The sequence below is a fragment of the Channa argus genome, chromosome 8 (assembly GCF_033026475.1).
Source record: "Channa argus isolate prfri chromosome 8, Channa argus male v1.0, whole genome shotgun sequence".
Lineage (NCBI taxonomy): Eukaryota > Metazoa > Chordata > Actinopteri > Anabantiformes > Channidae > Channa > Channa argus.
The window spans coordinates 23834303-23854872 of NC_090204.1; positions in this window are offsets into that span (position 1 = coordinate 23834303).

The following is a 20570-nucleotide window of genomic DNA, read 5'->3' on the forward strand; positions in this document are numbered from 1 at the left end:
GTCTTTCAGTTACCCCTTGTGTGTCTTTCATTATATCTGTTCCCCCGTGTGTTCAGTTTGTGTTAGTATGTTTCGTTAGAGATAATTCGGTTAAATTCACTTGAGTTTAGTTTGGCTTTTTAACCCATTTTATGGAACCAATATATTAATATTTTGTGACTTGTTTTTTTTCATATGTTGGGCAAATAAACACTTTTTTGTTGAAAACCACCCATTTACAAATACGCAAAAATGATCTGAAAAATGTCAAAGAAGTGACACGAATAATAAAACATATAAACATAGTCTTGGTTTATGAAACACAGCTACTAACACACATTTTTGTTTAAAAGGGCCTCAGCTGTGTAAACTCACTTTGTTAATGAGGCTGATCTGCACTTCCTGAGCAGCTTTGACTTCACACAGGTGGAAACATTTACACCTGTGAGGTTTGCTGCACGTTTCTGTTTTGCGCAGATGATAAGTTTGATGAACCTGATTTGCTCAGGTTGTAACACGGAAGGGAAAGTCAGGAGCGCCCATCCCCCTGAGGCCCATGGAAATCGGTACAAGCTTTAGCAGCAGTTGTATTGCACACGTCACACAATCCAGCACGGCTAAAAGCACACCTGGTCCACACAGGAACTGCGTGTGACATTCTGACAGCAAACTCTGGGGCTGATGGGTGTAGTGTGATAGGCAGAGAGACTCAGGTAAACAGGAGACTGGAGGTGAGGAGGGTAGTTGGCTGCAACATGTGAGCCACTGAGGACCTCTGTTGGAAAAAAGAGAGAAAAACAGTATGTGGATCTTTGTAAGGTCACTGACTGTGTCTGGAGATGTTTTACGTGCCTGTGTCACATGGAGAATTGAGGGTGGTGGGTTAGTTTTTTGTGGCCTTTTGACCTGTGATTCTGACACATGAACATCATATTTTCCGGGACAGAACAAAAGACGCTCAGAGTTGCTCCAGCCCACTTCATGTGAATGACGCTTCATCTGCTCGTGGTATTCATACATTAACTCGTCAGTTATTTTTATCCTCAGTTCTTCCAAACGTTGTTCAAAGGGACTTTGTGACTATTCTGCTTTGTGTTGTAGAACGTTTATTCACCTACTGTGCACCAGTGTGTTCAAAAAGGACATTAAGATCAAAACTGTTTGTGGTTGTTTAGAAGTTGCAAACAGTGTCATTTCTGTACGTACAGGTCATGAAATGATGACACTCGGTTATGGACATGACGAGCACCTAAATAAACGTACAGCAAATACAACTGCATCTCAAACGCAAGCAACACTGAGAAAAATGCAACAGTACCGACCCAGTACTCAAAAGTAGAAACGAAGGACTTTAACTTTGCACAGAATAAACTTTGTATAAACACAATACAGAACAGCATCAGCATGTCTTTAACTGACTTCTGGAAATTTGTGATTTAAAACCAGATAATGTGTGAAACTGTCAGAAAATAAATCTGGCGCTAAGTTGTAGTACAGTAGTACTACAGTAGCGGTACTTTACTTTATTTCTACTTCACCACATTTCAAATTGAAATACTGGCTTTTTACTGTAGTGCATGTATATGTGTATTGGTAGTAGTACTATATAATACTCTATGGTGAATTCTGAGTTTGGGATTATTTTTAAAAAGTAGACACAGTGCTCACAAAAAATGTCCTCAGTCCATCAATTATATATTATTATATTATTATATGAATGTGTGATGAACCCTGACATGGCAGAGTGAATTTGACACCTAATTCAAAAATGTCCATTTGAAGACACATTTTAATTCTTCGGCTGTGTAAATGCAAATCTCTGCAGACAAGTCCAACTCAGCTCAACACGCCAAAGAGTACAACTACTGCATATCTGCTCACTTTGAGTACTGCTAATATGTCCAATAAGTATTTTACCTTAGAACTGACACTCTGCCCGATTCCTGGTTTCGTGAAGACATTCATGTGTTTTCATACAAAATGACACAAATGTTTCATTATGAAATGTGTAACGTAACGTAACTCAACTTTGATTAGAAATGTAGTGGAGTAACAGTCAAACTGGCCATAAATAGGTGACAGGGAAAGAAGAACAAAGAGCGTGATGATGCTAAGTGGAGCAGATAAAAATGAATACATAGCGTTAGCTAAATGCTGCTAGTGTCACCATAGTTGTGGTGAAAAGAGGGAATAACAGAACTTCCTCTGGTTTTTGGTTTTGGTTTTCTTTGCTTTCTAATGCTAAATGTCCAATTTAACACGAGCTAACTCAGCTAATTAAGTTTGCAGAGCAGCTTTGCTGGAGTCGCCCGCATTCAACGTGTCAGCTCAGCTAGCAGGCTGCTAATAATCAGCTAACTCAGACGCCCCTGCTTCTGGGGCCAACTGATGAAAGCTGTGTCCAAACTCTGAATGCTAGTTAATCAGTACACACAGTAATACACCATATTACTGTAAGTTGTTGTGTAGTGTGGCGGGTAGTTTATTATAGTTTCCGTGTCTTAAGCTTAGTGGTTTTATGGCGCATAATTCTTTGCCTCAACAGACTCTAGAATCGCCGCTGGGGCGCAGTTTCCTTTTGCTTTCTTCATGCCGAACTATTATTAAGGCGTTAGAGGTTCAACTTCACACTTAGAGCATTAGAATGCGAAGCCCTTCCCTCCGAAACACGCCCTTTCACGCCTGATGCAATCCCAGTATGTGTCCATGCACGCGCCACCCGTTCTGTGCGTGATTGGAGTTGGGCATGTGCACGTGTATGCGCTTCTGTGCTCCGGGTGCCAGTGGGCGGAGCAGATTATAAAGCAGGACAACCGCGCCGTTAAAGTCACTCACTTCGCGTCCAGTCAGCGTGAAAGAGGTCACGGAGAAAACGTGTGGTAAAGACAAACTGTTTGGAGCTCGGTGAAAAGCCCGGACACCACGGCCACCATGAACCGTTGGGGATTCCCTTCTCTCTTCCTCGGTAAGCTTACTGTGCATGGCCGGCGGTGCGCAACGTTATTTGACGTTTACGCATTTCTGAATTTCTTTCTTTCTTTTTTTTTTTTTTGTTATTCAAGATGCAAAACGGCAGCTGTGAAGAATAAGTTTCGCACAAAACCTAAAAACCGTAAAATCCCCCCGGCGATAGAAAAAAAAAAAGCTGCTCTAATTTAAACCAGTTAAAAACGAGCAAACATCGATCCACTCGTGCTTATGGAAAATATTCAGGTAGTTGCCTTTTTTTCCTCCACTTCGCGATATTTTTTATTGATCGTTCGGCTGGAAACTCCCACATAACACGAGCTTGATTTTGCTGTGTTTTACTCAGGTGTGTGAACACATGCACGACTGCATGTTTCAGTGTAATACGCATCTGAATACATATTTACACGGTAGGCTAATTACAAGCAGGTCTGCTCATAATAGTGGTGTATGAAATCTGTAAAACGCAGAGTGCCTGAGAATATAATACATAAGAATTACATGCTTATGTAATTCTGTAACTGTCAGTGATATTACAGGTTTTGGTGATTTGCATTGACTGCTGAAAGGAATATTAGCACCTCCAGCATAACATGAAGCTGTAACTTAACCACATCATAATGATTTATAATCAAATGAGTGGATAACAGGTGGATCATAACAGTGTCGGCTCGATTTAAAAGATCACAGATAAACAGCACTTTACTGCTGCTTTGGGATCTGGTCGGTTCGAATTTCAGTGTATGTGTGTGTGTGTGTGTGTTGAAAGTGAAAAGTGTTTCAATTGAATGTGTCAGTTTCACAGAGTTAGCAATTTGACAAATGTGGCTTTGTTGCACGAGCGATTCTTGGAAATGCTTGTGTAAAATAAACCTAAAAAGAAAGGGGCTTTCACCTGGCAAACACCCTGCTGGAGCTGATCTCCTCCACATCTGCCGTGGCTCAGAGTGACAGCACATTCAAAGCAAAAAGAGGAACCCAGTGTTTGAATTCAGCAATATTTAAAATGTCTCCATTACTTTCAGTGCCGTGCTGGATTTTTTTCTGTGCAAATCTAGTTCCAACTATTTTCTACAGTCTTACAGGATAAAAGCGCAGTGGCATTTTTTCAGACACACAGCCTAATATGTGTTGTAGTAGACACAGTGGATGGTTCTTCAGCTATGACATTGGGTCTATTTGTTAACTGCAGATGTCATGTCAGGGCTTATTAATAAAATACCACTTTAGCAAAGCCAAAGGCTCTGAGACAGGATTTTCAGGTTTGCTCAGTGTTTTGCTATGTCCCAGTGCGTCACCCAGCAGGCGCTCATCCAAAGTAAGGCACAACTTTGACCTTTGAGTCTCTTCCTTTCCTCCTTTGGGATCCAATTCCAGCGTTTGAACACTGCATAGTAAATCTGAAAGATACCTGTTTGTTTGATATATAATTGTTCTGACTCGTTTCACTTTTCACTCTCCACTTGAGTCACACTCAGACTAATGAAATTTGTGTAGTAACACAAATGAACCGATTTGCACTCAGGTGTGACTCAAAGTCAGACATGGGCTGCGGCTATAAAGATTACTACGCTAACAAAACTATACAAAATTTAATGAAGCTGTGGTCCATAAAGAGGGTGTTGTGGAAAATCCGATATTTCGGCAGAAAAATTGATTTTTACTGTAAACATGCAACTTGCCAGTTATGGTGATAATCATCATATCCACACTAGAATGTGTCAATAACAAATATCTTTTTCTATTCAACCATGCTTCATTGTTTATTTGGGAATTTCCTTTTTGAAAGAGTTCGGCCTTTCACTCTGATCATGTTACGGGTGTGAACAAAACAATCAGTGGCTCGTGTCTAAGAGATACTGAGATTACATCACACCTACATCCTTTCTCTTGTGAGAAAGCTTTTTTTGTGCTCTTGGTGTGTAGCAGTGAAGAAACAATTTTAGTTTAAACAAACAAAAAGGAAAAGAGACGATCAAAAGCTAACTTCAGGTAACATTCTAGTTAATGTATATAAACTGCAAATATGAAATGTTTTTAATTTTGATAATTATTCTTGATTCTTTAGACTTTAGCACAGCAGAGTTTTTGTTGTTGTCGTTGTTCTTTTGGCTTATCCCATGAATTCAGGGTCGCCACAGCAGATCATTGTCCACATGTGCATTTGCCACAGTGTTGACTGTTGTCAGCTTATCCCCCCAAAAAATAAAATTAATCGTGGTAAAAAGAAAAGAAAACAGTTCTAAAGTTCAACTCGCTGACCCCATTTCAACACTAACGGTTTACATCATCCAAACATTGTGTAGTTGCAACACATAGGCAGTGATTATGTCTGAAATGGAAGAAAGATGTTTGTAACAGTAGTGACAAAATCCATATTATTATTATTGTATTATCAGTATTTGTCTGTGTAATCTGTGACACGCACAGGAAAAACACAAACACTCTCGTGGTACATTACCATGAATAAACCTTCCCTTCACATTGTAGACGCACTTTACCCGACCACGTGCGTGTGTTTGTGTGTGTGTGTGGCTGATGTAACTCAGTTGTTTGCTTTTGTTTTACATCAGCTTTTAGTTATGTTAACAAACCAGTGCTGATGTGCTGACGAAGCAGTGGCCTAGAAATTATAACTGTGGTGAGGACATAATCAGTCATTCACATTTTTTGGAATGGATGATTAGGTTATACTCTTCACAAATCAGTCAGCTGCTACAGAGTTTTATTTAACAGACAGTGGTTAATAAATTGCCTGCAGGGCCTAGTTACAAAGTCATACAGCTGATCTATATAAAACTAGAGAGCAAAGGACCAGTAACACACCCAAAGTTACGACAAAGTGATGATTCCAAAACGATAAAAACAAACCCACAACGACAAAACTACTCAACATGATACAGTGAAAATCAGGAATGGTTTTATTATTCTAAGCTGTTGCTGTGTCACGTTAATTTGGCTTTGAATGTGTAATAGGAGGACCACAAACTTATCACATGTGATGACTGATAAGTGTACGTGTGGCCCATGTGGCTCATTGCAGCTCTGCAATGAGTTAGCTTTTGCTTAAGGAAACAAGCGGGTGGTTTTTGTTTGGAAGCGACAGTGACAGGAAACCAGTTCAAACTCCTGCTCATTAAAGTACAGCTGTACTGTTGGTCACGTCAGTTGCGATCCTAAAGTCTGGTGGGGCCCTAGGAAAACCTGATGCATCATAAAACTGCTATGCTTAAGATATGGGAAATGCAATAAAATTCAAACCACGCTGCACGTAGCAAAATAACTTACAGTAATACACTGTAGTGATTTTTAGTACACTTATGCAAATTTCCTTGCATCTAAATTTCATAACTTTCATTCATAACTTGAAGTTTAGCTCAGTAGGACACAGCTTCCCTCAGTTACATACAGAAAGCAGCTGATTATCTGCTGCTATTCCTGCTCGCTAAGCTAACACATTGACTTCTGGTGACTCCAGCGAAGCTGCTCTGCTAACTATGTTAGTGAGTCACTAAGTTAGCAGAGCAGTCATGTTAAAGGTCATGTAAAAGTCACAGCGAAATGATGTGACGTGACACCAGTGGAAGTTCTGTTACTCACCTGTGTCTTCACCACAGTTGAAGCTCCACTAGCAGCACTTAGCTAACGCTGTTTAATTTATCATATTTAATTGTTATCATCTCCACTGCTTCATAACTCCTGTTCATTTTCCTTGTTTCATTAAACGCTGAACCATGTGCTACTTGCAGCGAGTCCTCTTAGGGAGGTCTGGACTGGGCTGAACCAAATTTTTAGATTCTTGCAATTAATCTATTGATTATTTTACCATTAAGCTTTATTAATTTTCAATTAACAACAATTACTTTTCTACATTTATATTCCAATATTTTTTTCAATCATCTTCTCTTCAAATAAGATTATTATGTAATATTTACTTTAGATGATCTCGTCCTTGTGACGCATCGACACACATTGCGTAAATCCATATAATTATGTAATAAATTACATTACATAATTTTCTCTGGACAAAAATGCAAAATTACAACCGTGCAAACAAAGTGATTTGGTTTAAGCCACAAAGACATCAGGGTTAAGCTTAGACTTTAACTAAGCATGGTTACATCTAAAGAGTCAGAGTAAAGATCATCACTCAGATCTAAAAGTCATTATGGTGGTTTTGCATCAAAAACAACAAAAAAACCCACCTGCTGTTAGGGTGCACGCTCATGGGGACACAAACTGAAGAGATCAAACAGCAGTAAAACTTTCAAATATGTCAAACAACTCTTTATATAAACGTACTATACACACGTACTGTATGTATGTATGTTACATTGGTGGGTGTATGGTTGTGTGGCTTTGTACCAATCCTGTTCTCAGGAGGACCATGTCCACTCTGAGCAGTCTGCAGCTACATGTTCCCATACACAGCAGCATGTGGTTCACTGCACAGAGGTGGTAGAAGTACACAAATTCCAAAAAACCACTAGCTAAACCACTGACACTAAAAACCACTTTACTCTGTTTGTGAGACTCTTTTTTCAATGGCACATTCCTCTACATTCAGTGCTGTAGTGAGAGTCTGTGGATGAGTTATTGAGTTGAAATGTGCCGTGCGGGAATCACATCACTGCTTCAGATACAGGCTCCTGTGTGTTGCTAGGGGAATAACAATAATAGACGGTTGCCCCCAATAAATACTTGTAAATAAATGTGGGAGCTGAGCTGTGATCCAGCCACTTGTTTGTGCTCTGATGGATTCCTGGAAGCTTGGGCTCCATTTTTCCAGAAAATAACCTTGGGGATTCCCACCGAGATAGAAGCCGGGGGGTGTAGGTGCCACTGTAGCAACAGCAGCAACAGCAATGGCAGCTATGAGGAACTGTTTTATTCATAAATGTAATAAATGTAAAGAGAGAGCCTGAGGGAACAGGGGTTTTTATCTCTGTCTCAAGATGTGCCTCTCACTGGCAAACATTCAGTCACCATCGCAGAGCTATTGAAGTGCCATGCTTTGTATTTTTCTCAGAGAAAATGTCTTTTGCATGACGTTTAGTTAAAACCACATGAAATGTAGATTAGTTGCTTTTACCTGCAGGACTCAAGAAGAGGTGAAAGGATCCAAAGACATTTCACAAATGTGCAGTAACATCCTGGTGTCTCTTCCAGTTTGATGGGTTAGACTCTAACTGCACTTCAATCGTGTGATTTAAAGCTGCTCTTGCAAATTCATTGTGAAGTCATTTGTGCAGGTTTTCACTGATCTGTTGGTTTGATTAATCCTAATCTTAAAGGTGTTAAATCGTTTAGGAAAACGTCTAAGAGAATAATTGGGTTCTTATCAGATGTTAGTTCACTCCCTCGTTCCCTTTCCCTCTCCTCCTTTAAACCGTGAGCTGTGTTACGTTGGTGGAAATGTGAGTGAAAATCTTTTCGAAACCTCTTGATATTTAAACAGAACTGATTCTGAACAGAGTTCAGTAAAAAACCAAAGCTTATCTCACAAGTGACGCCCACACTTTGCTCTGACATTTACATTTACTATTCCACAATGACATCAAGTGTCTTATAACCACTGATCTGTAATATGATCAGCAGGTCGTGTCTTCGTTCACCCAGACGTTGACTCGTACACGAAAACCAAACTCCTTTTTGTTTCATTTCCCCTTTTCTGCCGACTCTTTCTTGAAGTCAAATCCTGGCTTGTCTCTTACTCCTTACACTCCTCGTACTCTTGGACTGTCCTCATGTCCTGAGCCTGTGGACCTGACCTTTGACCTTCGGGCCTTCTAAACTAAATAAAATACACAATAAAATACTTGTTTCTGGTTAGAAATTAAACCCTTCATCTCCTCCAAAGCATGTCACAACTCCACTTTCTACCTGCAAACACCTGAAACTTGTTCAAACAATACTGCACCTGTGTGTGGGTCGATTTTACTGAAGCAGTAAAGCAGCTATAAAAACCACATCAAGACATATTCTTTTGTAAACTGTTTCATGTCATTATCACATCAGTCTTCAACTCTTTTTGCCCACTGCTACAATCCAGTCATGATACAAACCATGTCCACGAAATACACTCACTGGTCACTTTATTAGGTACACCTCTACAATCTAATGCAATCTATTTTTACAGTTTTATCCTTTCTCAGTTTTTAAGTTTAAACTGTCAGAAAAGTGATAATGTTACTATGTATTAAGGTCATAGTGGGTAGTGGAGTTGTACTGTATAGCACGTATTAGAAGAAGAGGTGGTTCTAAGGTTTTGGCCAACCCTTTTTTAAATGAACAAGGTGGAGTCATGTACAAAAGAACTGAAAAGTCATTTTTTTATGTTGCACAATATTGGTATATAATGAACTGAATAATGAAAATATGAGACTTTTCCCCATTGTTTTTTCTGTATTATTCACTGCACTCAATGCATGTTGACTTGGACGTTCCATATTACAGTCTGGCTGAAGTCAATATGAGCTAATTTATGTCTTCCCCAGTAAACTTGGACATCACCCAAATACCTCTTTAGTCTTTTTTTTTTGTCGCTCACTTCCTTTTTCAAATTTTCCATGAAGTGTGTGGGTAGTGTTTACTTCCAGCATGCAGCGTGCAGCTACTGGTCCTACCAATCTGCCCGATTTTTTTGTTGCTCTGTTCTTTTCTCTCTCCCCTTTCCACTCACCCCAACCGGTCGAGGCAGATGGTCGTCCACCCTGAGCCTGGTTCTGCTAGAGGTTTCTTCTGTTAAAGGGAGTTTTTCCTCTCCACTGTTGCCTATGGCTTGTTCCAGGGGGAATTGTTGTGTTCTCTCTATACATCTTTATAATCTTGACTTTATTCTGTAAAGTGCCCTGAGATGACTTTGTTGTGAATTGGCGCTATATAAATAAAGTTGAATTGAATTGAAGTTGAATTAAGCAGAATTAATTCTTATAAATCACACAAGTGTAAAGTATGTCAGAGATTATCAGGGTGACTGTGGCTCAGGAGCTAAAAAGTCACCCAACAATCCTATGGTTGGTATTTTAATGTCCCCCTCTTCCTGTTCAGATGTGAAAGTGGGTCAGGTGAACACATCTGCATTGGTTTGTAAGTGTGTGAAGGGACAAATGGGTGTTAATAAGGTAAAAAGGGTTATAAAAGTGCATCACATTGCGTCCATATTTAAATTTTCATCTAAAGTCTTACAATTTGAAATTTGCATCGAGTTAAGTCTTTATATTTATTTGAAAAACTATAAAAATAAAGGAAAGGAAACAATTGTTTGCGACTGTTACAGATTAACTGAGTGAGTCATTCTCATGACTGTGTTGTTTCTTTGTTCATTTTCAGGTCTTGCAGTTTTTCTCTTAAATTACGCTGCTCAAGCTTCAGCAAAGTCTAAATCAGCTCTGAGCTGCAGCGTCATGCATCAGCCTGATGGTTCCTTCTTGTACCAGCTGTCAAAGCCGTTGAGTTTCACTTGTGAGACGTTTTGGGAGGATGACAACGTAAGTGCAACACTGTCCTCCTCAATGCTAAGTATTGTCAGATTATTCAGTTACAGTCATAAATGCTTCCTGAGACTGGATGAAGTCACTGAACACATCACAGAAGAGGCCATGATTAGTTTTTCTCCTTGTGCTGTTACCTTGTCGTGGTGGAGAAGCTTGTGTGTCTCAAAGACCCTGAGAGCTGTGCCGGTGGGGGTTCAACTCCCTGCAGGTTTAACCAAACCGGAGTGGTCTCGGGTGCAGGGCCGGAACAAAGACAGCACAGCGTGTTGGTAACAATGGCAGCCAGTATAAAGTGGAACATAGACACAGTGTCTAAACAGGCTGTAATGTCAGTTGTGAGTATAGACTGAGCTGATAGAACTAAAAAACAACAGCGTGACAAAGGTTTCCATAACTAAATAAATGTGATTTTAGTTTTGACAGGCCGCCGTTTTAATTAAGCTGCATCTCCGTCTCAATTCACTTCCTGTTCTGTAACAAAGGGTGTTTGTTTTATATTCCCACACACCCATGAGAGGGTGGTGTATTAATAATCACTTCGTCTTAACAAGATATAAAAGCCCTGAAGTCTCATCACGATGATAATTATGGGATCATGCAGTTGTTAGCGTATGTTGAGGTGTGTTCTGCCTTATTTACAACTTAGCCGAATATTAATTATTGATTAACAGCTTTTGGCTTGTCCCTTCAGGGGTCATGGATGGATAATTATCCATCCATCCATCCATCTCACCATCAGTAACCACACCTGTTAAGGGTCATAGCAGGCTAGAGCCAATCCCACCTGTCACAGGGTGAGAGGTGGGGTATACCCTAGACCGGTATCTCCAGTCTGTCTCAGGGCCAACACAGAGACATACACAGACAGACAACCACTCACACTCACACCTACAGACACCAATGAACCTAACATGCTTTCAGGATCCTTTTAGAAATGATTTGTAGGACCCAAATAAGTGCAGAACAAGTGAAGAGCCTAACGAGTAGAGGAGGAACAGGTGGACAGACAGAGCAAAGTAGCAACCAAACAAAGTACCAACCAAAGATGTCTGAGGAAACAAACCAGAAGAATGCTGTGATCCTCAGTCTTGTCTATGATCTTCTAGGAAGTTCCAAATTCACGTAGTCCAGGGAAAAACTGAATCACAATAGCCACTCACAAAGGTTTACAGGAAGGTGAAGCAGGGCGAAACAGAGAATCCCTGTGGAAATGCAGAACCCGGAAAAAACACCCGGACATAAGCTAAGGCAAAGATTCTGGAATTGGGAGTAACAGTACAAACAGGCTCTTTCACAAAGGAACAGGAGGGCAATCTGGCAGGTAACCAGAGCTTGATTTGGTGGCACAGCAGGGAGGGAGAGACAGGCAGAGCAGAGTGGAGGGGAGAGCTGGAGATGCTCATCAGGACAACATGGAGCGGAGTCACAGGCGTGACACATGCATGTCTTTGGACTTTGGGGAAAAAAGGAGGAAACCCACCCAAGCACAGGGAGAACGTGAACCCCACACGGAAAGGTCAAGTTTGGTCGGAACGTGAACCCACAACCCTCTAGTGTTGAAATGTATAATATGGAAAAACGTACCTTTTCCTCAGGACTAATTATTATAAGATACCACATCTGTTCCTCTGATTAATGTTATAACTCGAGTCCAATAAACCCTTATATAAGAAATAGAACCACTGCTAACTGTATTGTTTGTTAAAGATTTGAATAAATGACGGCAGGGTGGCTTATTTTTGGTTTTTGACAAAAAAAGTACATGGAAGTTGTTGTTGTTTTTCTTATTTAGTCCTTTCGGCTTAACCTGTGAGGTCAGGGTCGCCACAGCGGACCACTGATTTGCACAGTTTTTACACCAGATGCCCTTACTGATGCAACCCTCCCAATTTCTAAGTGAGTCGTGTGATTTCATGTAGATAATTTTTGGTGACTTTAAAGCCACAAAAAATAAACAGTAGAGTTCAGGATTTGGTGTCTGCTCTCATCCTTTCTGTTCTGCGGCAGCGAAGTCTGAGATTTTGCTTCACTTTTGTCCTTCTTTTTTTTTAATGCACAATGTGATAATGTGTGTTGATAAAAATGTCAGGAAACCCCCATCTTTAGCCCTCAAGGTCACATGAAACATAACATGTGAGCTTCACTTTTCCACAGAACTGCTACACACATCTCCTTTTTATTTCCCAGCACACCGTCATCGCCCGTGACTCCAATTTTGATGAAAATCTGATAGTGGCACTGACTAACCAATCCATCACCCTGAGGAACTGCCGTGACCACCTGCACCACACACGGGAGTGTAATGAGGTAAATGTTCAGCAAAAATTAGACACTAACATCCTCACAAAACAGCCACCAGCCAAGAAAGTTTTTTAGTGGGGATAAACACATGACGAAGGCAAAGAGCTGAAACACACCTTAACAAGCTGAAATTAAAAAAAAAACTTGGTGATTACATTAAAGTTTTGTTGCACATTTTAGGCGACATGTATTTCGAACTCTTCTATTGCATTAGAATTTATAGAAACATGCAAATGCATCTTATTAACAGACTATTATACATTTTTACATTTTACACATCCTAAAAACTGATGTTCTGGGTCAACAAAGAAACTTAAGACAAGAGTTTGCGTCCGGCTTTTTTGAGTTATTACTATATCTGGTGAAATGAAGTGGAAGCGACAAACTACATTATAAGCCCTCTGCAGCTCTTTGTGGCCCTCTGCTAACGTTACCCACTGACACAAACACGGTCGGAGTACAGGCTAAATACAACCAGTGTGCTCCTTTATCCATCACTCAACTAGAATTATAGAATATAAGATGCTTGATAATAGAACTTCTTTGTAAGTTATACGCATCTTGAATTGGTAAATTGGTATTTATCCTGTAAATAAACATTAAATGAATTGGTGATAACAGCTGCCCTGAATTTAACCCAAACTGGTCCCAAACTGGCAGGTTGCAGTAAATTAACTCCCACTCAGACCTGAGTGAACATGTCCGGGCATGTTCACTCAGCCTGCACTTCCTCTATCTGCACAGAGGGGCTGTGGTGTCAAAGACAGTGCTGAACGGTTGTCAATTGTCATTTATAAAATGACAAATGACAAACATGAGCAGATTCTGCTTCAGCCTGTCTGTTAACTGAATTAAAATGTGACTTCATTTAGAAGATGACAAATATCATCAAACTTTAACATTTATCTGTATGTGTACATGCAGACATTTGGAAAGTCTCAAACATGAACATTATGTCCTTTTGGATTTTAGCACTCACCTCTTCCTTCTTCTCTCTGTTCTTCTTTGTTTAGAAGCTTGAGGATGCTCACTGTAGAGGTAAGTGCTCCAACTGCATTACAACCACAACATTACTACATGTACATGTTATGTTATAGTTTTTCTCAGTTGCTAAGATGCTTTTAATGAAGCTGGGATCCACTTGATCTTCATCACTAATGTCTTAGTCTGTTATTGCAAATGTGTTACAACTTAGGGTTGTGAAAGCTTTTTCCAAAACAGTTAACACACGTCATTCACCGACCCAAAACTTTTATTGTAATCAAAACACGTGTTCCCAGCTGATAGGAATTACTTGCAAATTTATGAATTTCTAATGCATTTGTGTGGATCTCTATGCAAAGCCTCCAGTCAGTGATTAGTTCTTATCCAGGTTTAAAAGATGCGTTTGTAAGTGTGGATCAAAGATGAGGGGGAAAAGTCAGCGTGATGTTGATGAGAAGCTGAGGCCAAATGAACAGAAGCAGGTGGACTAAATGTAAAATATTAAATTATTTAATCTCCATTTGGTTTCAGCTTATTGCTTAAAAAATTAAATCAGATGCAGGACAGTATAAGGTGAAATGTTTTTTTTTAATTCACTGAAAAATGAAAACAGCACAAATGCTGTGCTATGCGAGTCCCTGAATTGGTGTAGATGTTCACCGTAGGTCCAACGTGTCAAAGACAGTTGGATGCAGAAAGACCTGCACACACGAAGGAATCAAGAAAATGTTGTTAGGAAAATCTCTGCAGCAGGGTTTGTTCTCTCTAGTAAAATCACCAGGGGATTGTGGGATATTGATAGATATTGTTGTCTGTGTAGTGACCGATTAAAAAAAGTGTAAAAGTTTGTCAAGTTGTGTGTTAGCGTTTGAGCATTTTGCAAACAAAATGTGTCATTTTGGGCAGTGAGCTTCTGCTTCACCCTGGCTGTTAACTGAATTAAAATGTCTAAGCACGTGAGAAAATCTGTAATATTTTCTGTTCGATGAGTGATTTTATCTTATTGGTGCTCAGTCTGCCAACACAGTGCTGTAACAAACTACATGATGGGGTTTAAGGGAAGACTGATGCTCAAACACCTTAAAGAATTCAGAAAGCTTGTCTGAAGTGGAGTTCATTTATGTCCCTGTGGTCGTTTTTTCTGTTTTGCAGTAAACTGCAGTGGTCTCCCGGAGAAAAAGCCTATGACAACAGGTGAGTCACCATTTCCTAAACACACTCACTTACAGTAAATGGCAGCTCTGCAGGGGTGTTGGGTGCTTTCAGAAAATGCAGCAGCCTATTTTCTGAAGGGAGTTTGGCAGAACAAGAGCTCAAGCCACACCCGTTTTTGCTTCTTTCCAGAAAATAGAAAGATATAGAAAATAAAATAATTCTTGTAAAACTCATATGGAGTAATAAGTAAAGGAAGTTCTTAACTCAAAAAAGTCAAATATAAATAAAAGTAAAAGTACATATTCTAGTCTGGGAACAATAAACTACTATATGAATGAAGTATTCTGTTTATCCAGCCAAAAAGAAAAACAAAAAAACACACTGTTAAAAAAAAAAGTTATACCTTTGACCAAGATGAAATTGCATTGGAATAACTACCAAAATATATCAATACTTTATAACATGCAGTAGATAAAATATATTAATCAGAAGACACAAAAAAAGTACTCATTGTGTAAAATGACCCATTTCAAAAATACTAAAATACACTATAAATACATAATCATTACACCATAAAAAGCGTAATGTTTCAGCTGTTGAAGCCAAATTTTAATTATGTAACTTTTTGGTATCTAAGCTTAGTAGAGACATGCTCCGTCACTGTGACACTGACTCACACTCCGTGATATTTATTCCTTTAGAGCCAGGCTCGCCATTCTGTTACGAGACGTTTACCCAAGATAGTACTAATGAAAGTAACACTTGTGATGTGAGGGTCAAAGTAATGGACCTGTAGCAGGTGCCACACTCTGTAGTTACACCAGTTCCTCCTTTGTTTCCTGGCAATTTTAGAGAAGAAATGTGACTTTATCGCCCACAGATTATGATAAATCTTTGTCTATGTGTAGCACCCAGTCAGAAAAAACAAGTATTAAATGACTGTTGAACCACAAGAATGTACAAGACTAGTCCAGATTTGTTCCACATTTGTCTCATAAATAAGCATTAATCTAAATTGTTCAGGCCTCATTAAGTTTAATTCAGCTACAAAGAGAGGGAATAAAGATCAAAGGTTAAGATAAAAAGTCAAAGTTCTCAAGTGGCACCATATTTGTTTTGGCACAGGAACACACACGAATACCCTGCTCTCACAGGATTTGGATGTGTCTCTGTCCAGAATGTCCAGTCATTCCTGATCAGTCACTAAATGTGTTTTCCCCAGTTTATTCATGTCAGGTATGTGCTGTTCCAGACTGTCACAGTCTAGAAATCTCTGACAGTTTTTCTGACTAGAAATCTGTAATAGTTGGTGGAAACAGTCTTTATGTGTAAACTGTCCATTCTTTGACAGTCTTTGCTAGTCTTCAGGTGTGTCCCCACCTTTAGTATTGGCCACCTTCATGTTGCTGCTCCAGCAAACCACAGGTGATGCATGATCCTCACAGTAGGTGGAGTCATCCACTCCACATTGGAGCTGGTAGGTGATTAGGAGGGGGCCAAGTGGGAGTTTGACGAGGGGCCAGGGGGCTTCAGAAGCAGTCTCTCGAAAGCCTTTATAATGTGAGAGTTGTTGGGGACACTTTGGAGTGCCACCTTCGTTACAGGAACCAAGCATTACGTTTTCCACACTACGGGGAACCTCTCCAGATGCAGGCTCAAGTTAAAGAGCTGTTGAAGTACACCACATACTGTAGCTGGGGGCACAGGTTTTGAGCACCCTTGGAGTGATTCAATCCCGGTGCATGGCTTTAGTGAGGTGAGGCCTGTTCGGGTCTCTAGGTAGTAGTAATCTTTAGGTAGTATCAATGAAACATCAAATATTGGACGCTACACAGCAGAGAAAATCGTTTTAAAAAAGCGACATGTGAGAGGTTATGCTATTGTCAGACAAGTGAATCAAGGTAATAAGGTAAAGACACAGCACAAGTATTCACAGCATACAATAGTATTTGAGTACAAATGATCTAGATGTTTCAGGTTCATCCAGGTTAAACAAGGAGGACAAATTAGCATCATTAAATATGTAGAATTACTGTATTTGGGTGGAAATTGAAGGTGCCAATAAAGAAACCTGAAAGGTAACAAGATGTTAAAATAAACCTAAAACAAAGACTGGAATAAACGTCAGTCAGTGCTTTTTCTGGAAACATAAAGAAGACTTGCACATAAGGTCAAATAATGAGGTTATATGAAATCTGATTGAAAATGCTGATTGAAAACTGAAACTCATTGAAAAAGTAGAAAATAATCTCAGTAATTTGTTAAAACGTCTGGTCACCAACCAGCAGGAAGAAAATAGTGCTTTACTTACTATGTAATCTGTAAGAGAGAACCCTTTATGTGTAAAAACAAGCCGAAATACTGCACTGAAAGTGAAATAAGTACATTATGAGTACATACACAGTATTAGTGGTCTTATCGCTTCGTTTTAAAGTCATACACTGCATTGTAATGATGTCATTATTCACAACTCTACATAGTGTGGTGATCATTAACATTTAAATTTCCCTTTGCTTCAAAACAATGAATATTAAATACTAAAATTTGCCATTAATTATATGTTAATACTAATAATTAATTAAATTAATTATATTATTATCTATGCGAAGACACGGATCATATTAATGATTTCTAACAATAACTTTCAAATGTGATTTTTAAAAAAGAATAGCAACAAAAAAATTAGATGCAGCTCATTGGTAAATGGCGCTATGGTGAGCTATTTTTAGAACAGGCCCGCGGGCTACTCATGTGCGCCTTGCGGGCTACCTGGTGCCCACGGGCACCATGTTGGTGACCCTTGATATAGGGGATTTTCACCACCTGGTTACAGTAATTTCTAAATCTCTCCTATATTTACATAAATCTTAATGTGAAAAGTAATTGGTAGCCTGTATCATAACTTTAGTTAATAAAAACGTGCTGTGCAACCTCTCCCTGAAACAAAAGGTAAAGTTATGACAGTGTTTTAAATATACACATATGATATAACCTGTCTCCTCTGTCTTTGTGTCGTTGCAGTAAACTCCACCCTGATCTGCATCTCTAGGAATTGGTGTCTAGACGAACAGAAAGTTATACTTGGTATCATTGGGATTGTTTCCTTCTTTGTTGGCATCTCTGTGGTTCTGTACTTCATCTGTAAGCGTAGAAGAAGAAGACGACAAGAATCTGCGGTCGGGACAGTTTCATACGCTCCTGCAACTCAGCAGATCAAGTCTGGCATTATATGATGAAAAGACACTGATGTGGTTTCATATGGACCATCAGAATTGTCCTAAACAAAGATTTTTTTAAAATATTAGTCTGATCTTAATGTGGCAACTATTATATATAATAAAATAATAATAATAATAATAATAATACATTCTAACCTATTTCCAAAAAAGATCTAAATACAGTGTTACTACAATAAACTGATAAAAAATAAACCACTGCCACATATATAACATATATTTTACATTATAATAAATAGTATTTTAAAGTATGTTTTAGGAGGGGAGTTTTGCATCTATGTCAAATAGTACAACTAATATATAAATATATAGAATATTAATTTTGAGAAAAATCTTAAATAAGGGTTTTAAGATGAGTTGTAAGCATTGCAAAGTCGAGGAGCCCAAAGGGAAATTTCTTTCTTTAGTTTTTACGGAAAAACAAAACAGAAAAATAATTTACACAACGTAGAAAGAAAGTCAGAGTTTGTCTAAACCAATTTCTTCTTTTTAACATGTATTTTAAATGAGCTTGAGTCAATCTGGTCTGTGGAAGGACCAGGACAGGGCTTGCAGAAGGTCTCAGGCTCAAACCCGTTTTTAGTCATTCGAATTGAAGGCTTCACCACTTGGGTGAGCAGACTTTTTTTGTGCGGTCACAAACGGAACTGAAGTCAGTCAAGTGTTGCTCTGTCTGACAGATCAATGGAAAATATTGTGTCAATACAGTGATTATGATATTGATGTTAATGACAGTTTGCAGTGACTTTGATCTTATTGTTAAAAACTGGGTTGTGTCGTCTGCGTAACAGTGAAACCAATTCTTAGGGTCAATGAAAATATACAAAACTGCAGTCAGACAACCTAGATAAGCTGGATTGGTTTAGGAATCAAATGACCGAGATCAGAATAAGGAAGTTATGGATGAAAGTTTACTTGGGGAATTGTAACTTGTACTATTCATTATCAGATTTATTTTTGTCTTTTGTGGTCTGGCTCTGACTCAGTGCGCTGCGAGTGAAGTTCATTGAGAAATACGACTCAGTCATTTTCCCTCAGAACTTCCCCTCCTGAAAAGGCTCGTCCTCACAGATGTGTGTCAGTAACAATTTTGTATTGTTGAAGGATTTGTTTCTGAGAGTCAGACACTTTGTTTAAGTCATAGAAATGTTCAGGATTTTTGGGGAGTTCCACAGGCTGTAAAGCTCGGCAATCTCCTCAAAAATTTGACAACTGGTCAGGTACAGTACTGATGTCCTGACTGGACATGAGCCAATGCACTTCCACACTTAAACATGGCCGCATACTGTACTGTATGCTGCTAAATGAGGTCTGCTTTTGGAAGCTTAAAAAATATGCCTCAAAATAAAAAAAGGCACTTATGCTCTGTCTGTGTCGTCCTAACTGCAGCCGCTGTTTTAGGATCCGTAACTGATGCTCTACCAAAGCGATGAGTGCCCTGACACACCGAGCTGACCTCAATCCATGACTGAGTCAACACTTTTCAAATGTTCTAATTGTTTTGTTTTTTCATTAATTGTGGTTCTTTAGTAGGGAGCTGTTTGGTTATGTTGACATTGGAAATGAATGATCACAAAGGAGGTTACAAACACACTTTTAGTCAGCAGGGACCATTTTAGTAAAGCTCATTTCCCCTGCAAACACTGACGCTGAAATAACCTGGTTACCGTAAAACTAAGTGGACAATTTGCAAACTATATCTACAACGTCTAGTTTTTCAAGTTCCTGCATCAATTGTTTAAATTCATAAATGTGAATTGGGACTTTAACTACTGTTAAAACAGATTCAGATTTGTGGTTGGCTCGGTGCATCATGGCATCCTGAGTTTAATTATTTCAGCCTCCGATCATGGAGCAACGTTATCTCGCTGTTAAACCACAAGTAGTGGTCACAACTTGTTGATAGTTCGTATTTATCTTCCACTGTGGAAGTTGGGAGATTTTATTTAGTATATTTCTCTAATAAATGAGAGATGTGCCATGGTTAATAACGTTTCTTGATATGAGGTTAAGACTCAGTTTATGGCTCAGGTTTTCTCTCAGGGATCCGGGACCAAAAGTTAGTGTTATATAACTTCATGATTTAAACGTTTAAAGGTATTTCGCCCCTTTTTTATTTCTAGTAAAATGAATTTGGTTTCTTTTTGGGGCATTATTATTTTACCATTATATCGTCCTTTTACCTTGTATTTTATGTGAAATAAAGCAAATTAATTTGAAAAACCTTTTTTAAATTCACTATGTTGAAAATCATGTAAACTTGTATTAAATAATTGAACCAGCTCATTATTGTGTGTGTGTGTCTAATTACCCAGTAATTATGATTACAAATAATATTTGAATATACAGATTTGTGTAAGTAATGTATTTCTTTTCTTTTACACGGTCACAAATTTGCAGTACACTTTCTAATCTCAATTGTGTCTAACTGGAACAACTGGTTGACAAGTGA